This window comes from Marmota monax, unplaced genomic scaffold, assembly GCF_021218885.2.
Source record: "Marmota monax isolate L192 unplaced genomic scaffold, Marmota_monax_Labrador192_F-V1.1 WCK01_AAM20220418_F8-fsc00135, whole genome shotgun sequence".
In the NCBI taxonomy this organism is placed as follows: Eukaryota; Metazoa; Chordata; class Mammalia; order Rodentia; family Sciuridae; genus Marmota; species Marmota monax.
The window spans coordinates 367,846-381,342 of record NW_026694339.1 but is presented as its reverse complement, the minus strand read 5'-3'; the positions used below and the strand labels follow the sequence as shown (position 1 = coordinate 381,342).

Here is a 13,497-nt window from a genome sequence, read left to right as displayed (position 1 = left end):
TCAGTGGTAGAGCACTCGCCTAGCATGTGTGAGGCACTGGGTTCCATCCTCAGCACCACATAAAAATAAATAAATAAAATAAATTCATTGTGTCCATCTACAACTAAAGATAAATATTAAAAAAAAAAAATGGAATAGAGAAGCAGGAAAAAAGCAAATAACCAGACAGCCACCATTTCCCTTTGCCTCAAGAGAGTTGTCCTGGCCAAGAAACAAGCCTGCTATCTCCAGGCCACTGCTGGAATTGATGCTTTCTTAATATCAGTAAATGGGTCATTGTGGTGATCTGAATTTGCTCCCCTAAAATTCATACATTGAAATCCTACCTCCCAGTGTGATAGTATTAGGAGGTGGGGCCTTTGGGAGTGATTAGTTCATGAGGGTGGAGCCCTCATGAATGGCACTAGGGCCCTTATAAAATACCCCAGAGAGCTCTCTCCAGAGGGCTCCTCCTTTTGCCATGTGAGGATACAACAAGAATTCAGCAGACTGCAACCCAAAAGAGGGCCATCGCCAGAACCCAACAACACTGGCACCCTGATCTCTAGCCTCAAAAACTGTGCAAATAGGGGCTGGGGTTGTGGCTCAGTGGTAGAGCACTCGCTTGACACGTGTGAGGCCCTGGGTTCGATCCTCAGCACCACATAAAAATAAATAAAATAAAGGTATTGTGTCCAACTACAACTAAAAACTAAACATTTAAGAAAAACTGTGCAAATAAATGTCTCTTCTTTATAAGACACACATAAGTCTATGGGGTTTTGTTAGGGAAGCCCAAATAAACTAAGACAGCCATAATCAACAAGCAAATGATGGCTTTCATCAGGATATAAGTCCATGCAGTTAAAGACTCTGTCAATAGCACTGTGAAGGGCTTCTCTTCCATAGGCCCTGAAGTTGCCTTTTGAGATGGAGCTCAGGGAAGATTGGCCAAGCTTAGCTGCTCTTGGTGGGCCTCACAGTGCTCAGGAAACAAAGGACTTATTGAAGAGAGCAGTAAGAATGGTATTGCTGATAAGACCACAAACCTAGGCTTATAGCTGAGTCCCTGATAGAAATCCTGGGTTCTCGAGGCCTTCAGGAAGGGCAAAGTTTACAGCTGATCTAGTTTAAGAAGGAGGGGCTCTTACCAGAATCCCCAAGGACAAGGGATGCCTGATTTAGTGGCAAAAATGTCCACACCTAGCTAGGACTGATGTCCAAGTGATATGCTTCTAGAGTCCTTGCGAATTTTTAAAAAATCTATGTGAACAGTCATATGTCTTTAGGATTATGGAGTCTTGATTTGGTTTTATCAACATACTTTATTGCATACACTAACTAGTAAGGGGCGCTCTTCTCCACACCATAGTCATCTACTTAAACTCTTTAGTTTGCAATGGAGAAAATGAAGCTCAAAGCCACGCAGCAAAATCATATTAAAGACCTGCAGCCCACACTCCCTGACTCCAGGCTAGTTCCCTACCATCTGAGACAGAAGATGATGTTTGAAAAGTCTTCCCAAACAAATCACTCCTCTCTATCGCTGGGACAGCAGGTCTCCTTCCTGCAGATAATTCTATCTGTAGATTAATTCAGAACTCTCTGGAGCATGTGTTCTCAGGAGCTGGAGCCCTGCTGGGATGGGGAGAGAGAATTCAGGATGGGTTTTGGGTCTGGACTTGATAAAAAAAAAAAAAGCTCAAACTATCCTGCTGATTCAGAATGATCAGGGAATGGTCTCTCTGAACTATCTAGTGCTTCTGCTCATGTTTGGAACTATGTAATTATTCATGCTTGGAACATTTAAACAGTATACCAGAAAAATACTCAATTTTAATTTGATCTTTCTTCCCACAGTGCCTCAGTGTCACGATGAGTCTGAATTACCACTCTGGAGGACTCAAACGATGGAGAACAAGGGTTAGCCATCTTCCCCTTGGCACTATCTGAGCCCTTGGTTGACTGGATAGAAGTCACCCTGTTGATAGGACACCACAGGGCCTATGAGTTATGCCCTGAATTCTTTCAGCAAGGCCAAAGACATGCTATGGCCACTTGGTTCTTGTCACTTCATTTAAGAGCATGAATGCTGAGGACCAGAGGCAGAAGCCAACCAACTGATTCAACTGGCAGCCAAACACAAAGTCACTTGTTTCTTGGTTCAAGAAAATTATTTTTAAAAAATTCAACATCCAGTTATAGCTTAAATTATTATCTTTTTTGAATAGACAATGAAATAAAACACACTGCAGAGTACTTAGAAAAACATGCTGAGAAAAGCAAAAGACAGAGGCTTTGGTGAAAAACTTTTGAACTTACTACTTTAAACCAAAGTTTAGTGTTTTTAAATTTCTCACTTACTTTTAAAGATACAAATTAAGATTTTTCTGCATTCAGGTTGGTTCTGCTAGTCCCTGTTCCACAGTCTTACTCCTCTTATCCTCTTAAGAGTAGTATTTTGCATTTTGTTTCAAGTACTTATTAACACCTTTTTCTTTGTCAGGAATTATGCCAGGTATAGAGGTGACTGTAGAATAAGAAACAGCTTGCCTCTGGGGACAGACACTGAGACTAAACTCTCAAACATGTTCTCATCCTCTCTGTTAAATTCCTTCTTATGATATCACCAGTCTGAGCTTTATAGATGATCTTCTTACACGTCATATGGTCTCTGCACATTCAACAATGAGCCTTACTTAGCTTTTTTTAAGATATGCTAAACTCTAAAAACTCCTGCTGGGCTTGTTTTCTTTATCTGGTTCTTTTTCTTGGGTTCTTTCCTGGGTGCTACGTATCAGTCTGGCATCGTGAAGAGCTAAAGTAAGAAGGATTAGCTCACCTCCGATTCCCCTTGCTGCACTCTGTGGTCAGGGTTTTGTTGGGTACCATTTCCTCTAAATTTATTCTAGTCCATTTACCCCTAGATTGTTTTTTCCCACATTAATAAATCATCATTATTATCCACTGAGGCATTATTTTTAATAATTAAATAACAGAAACGTAATCTGTATCTACATCTGTAAGGAGTTAGTTAAATAAATTATAAAATCCTCTCCAGCCTTTAAGAAGGATGAGATCCGAATGAGCACATATCTATCGCACATTGTCAAATTAAACCAACAAACATGTTGCAGAACAACATATATTGTATGATCTCATTTAAAAAATGCACATGTGAATCTGTATAACATATGTATCTGAATATATGTATTTATATATGTATATACACATACATAAGAAGTATATTTTATCTGAGTGGAAAAAGTCTTAGGAGAAACTAACAATGGGAAATCTATCAAGTAAGTTGGGGAAGGGGCACATAAAAGGAAAGTCACTCTAACTCTATGTTATTGACTGTTTTGACCTAATAGATACTCCTTTTTAAATGAAGGAATAAGTAGACAGAAGAGATATATATTTATTTTCCTAGACATTTCAAGACTATTAAGTCTAGAATTCCACAGATATTGACTTTTCATTAGTTTTTTTAAATATTTATTTTTTAGTTGTAGTTGAACACAATACCTTTATTTTATTTATTTGTTTTTATGTGGTACTGGGGATTGAACCCAGGGCCTCACACATGCTAGGCGAGTACTCTACCGCTAAGCCACAACCCCAGCCTAGACTTTTTATTAGTTTTGTTGATAAACTTATTAACAAAGTTTGGGTTTAAAGGCATCTACCACCATGAGGCCCAGTGGTCCCCTCCTGTAATCCCAGCAACTCAGAAGGCTGAGGTAGGAGCATCACAAGTTTGAGAGCAACCTCAGCAACTTAGTGAGAACCTGTCTCAAAATAATAAAAAATAAAAAGGGCTGGGGATGTAACTAGTGGTAGAACACCCCTGGGTTCAATCCCCAGTACCAAAAATAAATAAATAACCAACAAACAAAAAGCATCTCTTGCCTCTGATAGGGTGTTAGCACCATATTCTTGGCCTCTGCAAAGTGTGTTTCCTGCAATCTCATTATACATGTTTCTGGAAATCTTGGCCACATGAAGGACGTGGCCCTGGAAAGTTTATTTACTAACAAATAAATAAATACTTAAAGGAAGCCAGAGAGGTATCATTTTAATCTCACAGGCTGGGAAACTGAGGCACCAAAGGTTGATCAGGCATGTCAAGGTCACCTAGCAAGTTAAATGTGATGAGGTATGGATAGATAAGGTTTTGAGTATCAAAATCTGGTGTCCCAGGTTCAAGCTCTTACCATGTTACTTTGTTTTTTTTTTTAAGTAATCTTTTTAAAATTTCCTGAGCCCCAGTTTCCCTTTCAGTACAATAAGTATTATAATATCTGTCTCTTAGAACAGTGCTATTACATGAGAGTACGTAATTTTATGCATATCATAAAACACTAAATATTCGATAGAAGGACCAACAACCAGGAAACTAAGAATTAATATTTATTATGTGGCGGCTGGTTCTACAACAAGATTTATGCTTGTTTAATTTTCTTATGCTCCAAACAAAAAATTTAAAATGTCTTTCCAGTCTTTTAGAAGCTGTCCCTTCAATATGAATGTTCCTGTTCTTCACGATCAACCTTAATTTTGTTTTTCTATATCCTAAATATTTCTGCAAATGGGTTTAAAATGAGGCACAAAAGTATCAGTTCCGTGGAGAAGACAACTAGGCTTTACCAGAATGCCATGCCAAATTGACTAGTACTCTGAAAGCAGATGAAAGTTGTTTGAAATGCTTCAAAGAGGAAGAAAAATCTAATCCCCCAAGGCTTCCTTTAAATCCATATTCCTTAATTTCAGAAAAAGTCCCAAGTCTTTGAAAAGTCCCAAATATCGTTTTACAGTTTGGAAGTCGTAATGGAGAACATTTAAAAAAAAAATTTTTTTTTTTACAACATTCTTCCTTTCTTAAAGAGCTCAGTAAATCTGAGTTTCCTTCACAAAGGCCCAAGTGGACGATGACCCTCCTGTCTTGGGAGCTGGGGGCACACGGACATCCCCAGGGCTCTGAGCCTAGAGTTCAAGGCTAATGACTACCTGGAGAATTCCTTAAAGAAGCAGAGTCAGGCATTTTCCCTGTTATTTCTGGGCGAGATTTGCATGTCTGTCATTGTGTGGAAGAACGCCCAGTCCCTCCACTATGCAACACGGAAGAAAGAAAGTTTCCAAGTGAGAAGCAAAACAAGGCCAGTTGCAATAGAAGCAAATGAGACCAATTTCCCGCTTCAGAAAACAATTCTTGTGAAGCTGCTTTCATCTGCTCAAAGAAGCAAACTCTTCCCCCACTCTTCTCCTGCTACCTATGGACATGCTTAGATAACTAACTGCCCTGAGGATCACAATGAATATTTATGGAGACTGTTACAATGTGCCCAGCACTGTGCTGGAAAAGTCTATTTGAAGTGTCCCTTTAAATCTTCCCAATTGCCTGGAGGCACATACTGTTTATTATTAGCCCTATTTTACATATGAGAAGGTTGAGTTGGAGACTGGCTCATTGAGCTGCCTGCTGTCCTAGCTGGATTCAAACCCAGATCTTTCTGACTGAAATCTGTGCTTAACCAGAACGATGCAGAATTGAAATGCAATCCAAGGCAGTGAAGGGAGAGAGCCTATGTCAAACTTGTAGGTTGGACCTCAGTTGTGGAATTGCATTATAATTAACTCCTGTGTCCCAGCTAAATGGTTTACATGCATGGTCTCATTTAATGTTTCCCAGCATATTTAAATGGTAAACGCTATCCTGACCCTGGAAATACTTTGTCTCCTCTATCAGATGCTTCTTTTTCCCCCCTTCCTCCTCCCTCTGCAGCTTGGAGGCAATGAGTGCATTCAGCCTGGCCTAGGATACAAAGTGAGTAGTCAAGGAAGATCTGAGTAGTGTCTTTTAGGTGTCTTCTGTATTGGTGTGAGAAGTTACAAGTGTCCCTCTCTGCTCTCCATCTTCACGACATCTCCCTGTGCACACAGTGCCAGAACAGTGACCTCAGACCACAGCTCCAATGCTGATTACAAGTAATCCCGCTCCAGAGTGTCCTTTCTTTCAAAAAAGGAGATAAAAATAGCAAAGAAACAACACTTTCCTTAGTTCTCTGAAAGGTTGGCATCCTTCCAGGATAGACTTATGTACTTTTTGTACTTGGAGGAAAAAAAAGAGATGGGATTTGGTCCAAGAATAGTCCTACAAACCAGAGAAATATAGAGCAGGCAGCTGGAGTAGAGCAGCCAAGTGGTACCACCAGCTACAGGCCCATTAATTAACGTTCCCTGGTATGTAGCGGTTCCCGTGACCTCGATTCTTGTTGAATTCACAGAGATAATTTTTACAGAGCCTCTACTTTTCTCACTGCAGTATATTTATCCAAGGAGTACCTCGCATATTTCCCCTCATCTCTCCAAGCAGTAAATTTATTCTAATTGCAAAGAGATATAGTAAAAGCCTGATTGAACACTTGGCAGTTTATACAGATTTATTCCAGGGGCTTAAGGGGGTTTTTAGAGTGTGTGACTAGAGTAGGGTTGAGGGGAGCTGGGGAAAGGAGCCCAAGAGAAAATGTAGATTTAATGGATCTATAAAATGACCCTGCCATAGATAAATGCTTGTTCCAAAGAAGTTTAAACAGCCTGACCCAAACGAGAGTCTGTGACAGCTAGTCGGACACGAGGTGTCTGTAGCATTGCATATTTCTCTTTGGATTTTCAGGTTTCCATATGAAATTTGTTATTCCCCAGGCAGCGGGAGGGTGTGGAATCTGTTTTCCAGAGGGAGGGAAGCATATTTAACTGCACATTTCCAAGCACTAAAAGCTATGAACAGAGGCAAAAAGTAAACTTCCAGCACCTGCCCTGAAAATCACTGCTGTCTCTCTAACTCCCCAAGGGCTAAAGGCGGAATTTCAAGCCTAGGATCCTGGAAGACAGGTCACAAGAACCTGCCCTTGGTCCTGGAGAATTCTGAACAAGAATGGGGAGTCTTCTGAAGCCCAGGTATCCCAGGCACTTCCAGTGGATAATGAGACAGATTCTAACCCCCGATGGGGCTTCCGCTCAGAACAGGCTATGCGTGCGCATGCTACTGAACTTTTCCCCGAAAACCTTCTAGGCTTTTGATCCCAGGAGTGACATTCATCATTTTTGCAGCTGCTTTGCAAGTTCTGCTGAGGATGAATTTTAGGACTTTCAACTGTTAAATTGGTTATATTGTAAATCTAATCAGGCACTAAAATTGGAGACATTTGTTCGGAGAAAGAGGCAAAATAGAAAAGTGTCCCTAAGCAGATGCTGGTAGAGAGGAAGGCCAGAGGGTGAACGCACTGGTCTCTTTGGTTAGAGGCTAATAGGGGATCATGTCAGCAGTTTGTGGATTCCCTCTCTTTTGTTTTTTTTCAGGAATTGGCAGGAGACCTTGGGTGAAAATGTTAAACTTTTTTTTTTAAGTTGTATATGGACTCAATGCCTTTATTTGTTTTTATGTAGTGCTAGGATCGAACCCTATGCCTCATACTTGCGAGGCAAGTGCTGTTCCACTGAGCTACAACTCCAGCCCAAAATGTTAAACTTTTTGATTATGAAATAAAGCACTCATACAGAAAAACAATGCAGTTTAACAGATTGTGATAAAGTTAACAACCATGTCAGGAAGTATAATGTTGGAACCTGGCATGGTGGCTCATCCCTGTAATCCCAGCTACTTGAGAGGTTGAGACAGGAGGATCGCAAGTTCAAGGCCAACCTGGGCAATTTAGTGAGATTCTGTCTCAAAATAAAGATAGAATGGGGTGGGGTGGGGTGCATAGCTGGTAGAGAACTTGCCTAGCAAGTGTGAGTTCCTGGGTTCAATCCCCAGTACCCACCTCATATGTCCATAAGGTATAATGTGCAGAACCATTATCTGAACTGTTAAAGATATCAATTCCTTGCTTAAAAAAATTATTTAGCTCCTAACCTGAGAGCTCCAAACCCTGTTTAAGAAGGGTTAATATTACCTGTTTTTGAACTTTTTATAAATGGCACTAATGCATTTTTCTTTTGTGTATGGCTTCTCTTGCTCCACTTGGTGAGAATTATACACCTTATCTGTAACCACAACTCACATTCATTTCTGTATGATATTTTTTATTTGCCCATGTACTGCTGATGGACACTCAGGTAATTTTCAGAATGGGGATGTTACTAATAAAGCTGGGAGAAGCATTCTTTTGCACACATGTGAATGTATATGGGATTTTGCTCTGCCTGCCTGGTTGAGGTCACACAATCCTATTTAAGCCCAATTTGAATCAGGGCAAGTCCTAAATTTAAGGGAAAAATCAGCAATTTTTTTTCACTTGTTCACTCATTCAATAATAAATACAAATCAAACTTCAGATATGATGAGTCAATTGTTAAAAAAAAAAAAAACTCTTTCCACTGGTTGGATCTGTTTTCTGGCAGAGTCCTGACTCATACAGGTAACATGCTATTTTCATAGGCTTGCTTGGTAGCACAGGAACAAAAATTTTCTCAAGCTAATTTAAGTAAAGGGGAAAGTTTGTGTTTTAAAATTTTTTTTAGTTGTTGATGGACCTTTATTTTAATTATTTATGTGTGCCACTGAGAATCAAACCCAGTGCCTTACACATGCTACACAAGAGCTCTATTTAAATAAAGGGGAAACTTTTTAAGGAAATATTTCCAGTCTTCAATATTAACTTCCTTGATACCAAGTCATTATAGCACTATCTGTATTTCAGATACTTTTCCAAATTAAAAGTACTCTGGGTGGGTGCACAGTTTCTTCTTCTTCAGGGATTGGAGCTCTCAGGCAAAGAAAGCTTGCTGAGGTTTGGATATGGTTGACTCCCAAGATTTATGTGTGGGAGACTTGGTCCTCAGTGTGGCAGTATCATGGTGGTGTGCCTTTAAGGGGTGGGTCCTAATGGGAGGTCCTTAGGTCATTTGGAGGTTGTGCCTTCAGAAGTGATTGTGGAACTCCAACTTTTCTAGCTTCGTATTTTGGACCAAGTGTGCTGCTGCCATCCACCATGAGGTCATCAATAGAGCCCAGCTGATGCTGGCATCATGACCTTGATTCTCCAGAACTGTGAGCTAAATAAACCTCTTTACTTTATAAAGTCAGCCTGGCTTGGGTGTTTTCTTATGGTTATGCAGAATGGACTCACAAAAAACTAAAGCAAAGAAGCCATACTGACTGTTCTCATCCAGTGAGCACTTGTATACAGTACTGAGGCTGCTCCCAACCAATGAGCTGAACTCTACTACGCTGCCTAGTTGAATGTGTCCTGAGATGCACTTGTTTATTCTTCTCTTTCCTCCTTTTCTGTTATCAATTTGTGTTCTGGCAAGCAGTTTTAACCTAGACTAACTGACTAAAAGGGTGTGAGTGATAATAACAAAACTATTGCAAAGAAATAAAAGGAAGAGTGTCATGTTGGACATTAGAATAGAGGCCTTCCAGAGGTTCTAGGTCCTCCAAGGCACTGGATGAAGAAGCAGAGGGTCAAGTTCCAAAGACAAATAGGGAGAGGAGCAAGTCTTTTGATATTTTGTAAGCTTCATACAGCTCAGAGTAATTTAGAAGGATTGACCAACAACTGTATGGATAGGATCTGGAAGAAATTATGGATAGAGCATGGACAAGCCATTGCAGTGTACAAATCCTGGGTCATCCTCTATGGCGACTGTGCCAGATAGGTGCCTTCAGGTTGCTGCTAAATAGAGTGATGTGATGTCCAGGCCTCTGCTCTGTCTCTGTGTCCGTGGTTTATCTTCCTTTTGATTCTCCACTGCATTTTCTTCTCTGCAGATCAGCCTCCTTTGCAAGGTCCTTGGCTTGTCCCCGATAACTTGGGTTTTCTTTTGGCATTGGGTTACTGCATCAGGCCTTGTCAATGTCCTGCTCAGATTCTCTGGCTCAACTTGGAATTCACCTGTAACAGTGTTAGACATTTTCCCCCAGGCTGGCAACTCCCCACCCAAGGCATACACATCTCTGCTTCTCTGCCAGTTTCTCCTGCGCTATGAGAGCTTGCTGGGCCACAGGCAGGTGTAGCCACAACTAGTGCAGGCTCGGAGTCATTGTGTGAATGCCCCAGTCTTCCTGGTTCCCAGTGGGACCATTCTGAGGTGTATCTCACATGGTTCCTCCAAGACTCTCAAGAGGGATACAGCAACAATTTCCCTGCTCATAATGCACCTTTTGTTCACTTTTCTCCTTTCTCTCCCTCATTTTCCCCATCCTCATGGTTCCTAGGACCACCTCCCAAATAAAATTTCTGCAACCACATCCTATTTCAAGGTCATCTTCTTTATGTGACCTTCCAGTGGTCATACTTTCTGATTCTTAGTTAGTCCCTAGGACTCTCAGTTCAAAATTTTTTTGGGAATTTGACTTATCCAAATGAAGGTCATATATGCATCTTTGGTTCACTTAGCTCTTCCCTGGGTGGTGGACTTAATGATAGGTAGAACATGACAGACATTTCCAGCAAACTGATTCCTCTGCCAGGTGTTATGCTGGGCAAAGGGGCACACAGAGGACAAACACATTTCTTGTTCTTAAGGAGCTCTAGCTGGGAAATAGACTTGTAAATAATATGCATGTTACAAAACAACTATTTCATTTTGTACACATGTATAAAAAACAATGTAACCATTGGTTGGGGTATTGAAGGGTGGAGAGATGCTCACCTGGGGAAAGGGTATAGAGAAGACCTTCTAGGCAGAGGAAACGATGGGAAAAAGTATGGAGAGATGAAAGAACTCCTGCCACTTTGTGGCAGCCAAGTTGTGTCTTAGCTCAGCATCTTTCTCTTGGGTTTGGTTTTCTTCCAAGGAGGGACAGTGAGGCATTACAACAGAATCTCAGCTCTTCCAGGTGCAAGCTTCCTATTATTTTCCCACTGATGAGAAAGGTGGCCACGTGTTTCTTGAAGTCAGGGAAAATATTATTTTACAGCCAAGATATAAAAGGTTCAAAGGAAGCTGGAAAATGGAAGATGGGAGCACAGAGCCAGTGATAAGAGGTCAGTTTTATACCGCACATAGCTCCTGAAGTCATCTGGAGAATATTTATAATCAGGAAAGATCAGCACTTTGGATGAATTCCTGTGATTCTTCTGTTTCTGAAAAGCCAGATTCCCTCTGTCTTCTGAAGACCTGCAAAAACTCATCCTCAGTAGGAAGAGAACTGAGAGTAGGGTTAATAGCCACAACATTTAACCACTGTACTTGAAGATGCCTGGCCAATCAGAAATGACACAGCCTGGAGACACTGAGGATGGCCAGAGCATGTATGTAGGCTGAATCCCAAACCTGCCTTACATAATGCTGAATTCAGTCCCTTGTTCTGCAGAAGAAATTCCAAGTCTCCTATGTTGACCCTCTCCACCACCCCATGCCTCAAAGTTCACCTAAGGACTCTATTGGGCTCACCTCAGATGTTACTCATACCTAAGGTAATCCCTGGGGAGGGCATTTGATTCTTCAAGCATCTCTGGATTCTTGGCTGCCACAAATACAGAGAGCGCTCAAGGGGAACAAGCTCTTGTACCTCCACTCAGATTTACAGCTCTTATCCTGTTCATGAGCTAGTACTGGAAACACTTTATCCACTGGTAAATAAGTAATGTCTACTATTTATTGGTAACACTGAATTATAAAACATATTAAAGACAGACATATAATCTCAGCAGCTTGGGAGTCTGAGGCAGGAGGATGACAGGTTTGAAGCCAGCCTCCTCAACGTAGTGAGACTCTAAGCAACTGAGTGAGAATGTGTCTCAAAATAAAAAAATAAGGGGTGGGGATGTTGGTCAGTGGTTAGCACCCCCTGGGTTCAATCTCTGATACAACAAAACAAAACAAAATGTATGAGGGATGTAGGGAAATCGTTAGCTTAAAAAGATACATTATATTCCATAAATCAACATAAGTCTGGCTCCAAGTCCTCATTCCCACAGGCTTGTGAGAAAATTAACTAGCCACCTCCCTTTTATCCATCCCATGAGTTGATGTCCAGAGGCTTTATACAACATCAAGGCCCTGCCTTATCATTGTTTTTAATTTATTTAATAAATATTTATTGAATTTGCCACATGGAAGCCCCTGCTCCCAGAGATGATTACTAGTGATGTACAGGAAGAAGCAAATGCCTGCCCTCTGTTCCAGGTTGATCAATCCCTCAGGTGGGATTCAGTGGTGAGACTGAGATCAGGACTCCCTGGGTGCATGTACAGCCCTCCCTACTAAACACTGCCATCCAGGCACTGCCAGAAGCTGGGGAAGATCTCATCTAGAAGATTCTGCCCTCTTCCCCTGACAGGACATCTCTTCTCTTACTCATTATCTCTCAAAGGCATCCTCCCCAGAACTCCCTCTCCACAACACTCTTCATGGTACCTCAAGGTACAAAACTAAAAATAATAATAATAATAATAATAATAATAATAATATAAATTATAGTTTTAATTCTTATTACAACATACACATACTAGCATACTCAGAATAAAATGATTGTTAATTCAATTTATTTTCATTTTGGAAAAATATACATAACAAAAATTTACCATATGAAACTTTTCTTTTTTTCTCTTTTTTTCTTCTCTCTCTCTCTCTCCCCCTATTTCCCCCCATACTGGGGATTGAACGCAGAACCTCATGCATGCTAGGCAAGCACTCTACCACAGCCCTTTTATTTTTTATTTTGAGATAGGGTCTCACTAAATTATCCAGGCTGGTGTCTTGAACTTGTGATACTCTATTCCAGCCTTTTTTTTTTTCAAACATTTTTAGTTGTAAATGGACACTTTTATTTTATTTGTTTGTTTGTTTTTAATGTGGTACTGAGGATTGAACCCAGTGCCTCACACTTGCCAGACAACTGTTCTAACACTGAGCTACAACCCAGACCTCCTATTTCAGCCTTTTGAGTCACTGGGGATTACAGACATGGGCCTCTGTGGCCAGTCTCCATCTGGACCATTCATAAGCGTCCAGCAGCATTAAGCACCAAGGGGCAAAATTTACCAGGTTAGCCTACATTCAAATTTTTGCCCCATTTTCCAGGCAAAGTTTGGATGCCTATTTGAAATGAAGGGAAAGGGAACAAATGTAAAATTTTAGTCAACCAATCTGCCACCTGAACATCATAACTGTCAAGTCAAGTAACATGGCTAACATGTTGGTGCTGATCTTTTTATTCCAAATTACCACTACACATATTTAAAGACCTTGGTTGTGTATAAGTGTTCCATGGATGGGACTCAAGAGACCCTCAAAGGCCCCAGTGACTTTTGTCTGGTACCAGAACACTTTCTGACACTAGTCTGTTCCCTTTTCCTGATCTCTTGAATAACTGTTAACCCCCACCACACTCTAGCCTGCCCCGTGCTTGGGGTACCACCTCTATTAGTGAGTGAGGAAATTCCCTAAGCCCAAGCTAGGTGAAGCATTTTCCGATCATGCTGAAGAATTATTTTGGGGGATATCTATAACTGGGACACTGGAGATTAAAAGCCTCAAGGACATCAAAGGATCAATCTGCAA

The 13,497-nt window shown here is 40.8% G+C and overlaps 1 long non-coding RNA gene across 6 annotated transcripts in view; it reads left to right on the top strand.

The window, feature by feature from the left end:
* LOC124109044 (uncharacterized) overlaps nt 1-9,069 on the top strand; it is a 41,509-nt gene extending 32,440 nt beyond the window's left edge. For 4 of the 6 annotated variants that reach the window (XR_009228901.1, XR_006856856.2, XR_006856858.2 and 1 more), the window contains one exon: nt 1,840-9,069. This is a non-coding gene — a long non-coding RNA (uncharacterized LOC124109044). The remainder of the gene's footprint in view (nt 1-1,839) is intronic. The other 2 variants (XR_006856857.2, XR_009228900.1) reach the window with 2 other exon arrangements.
* The last annotated feature ends 4,428 nt before the right edge of the window (nt 9,070-13,497 follow it).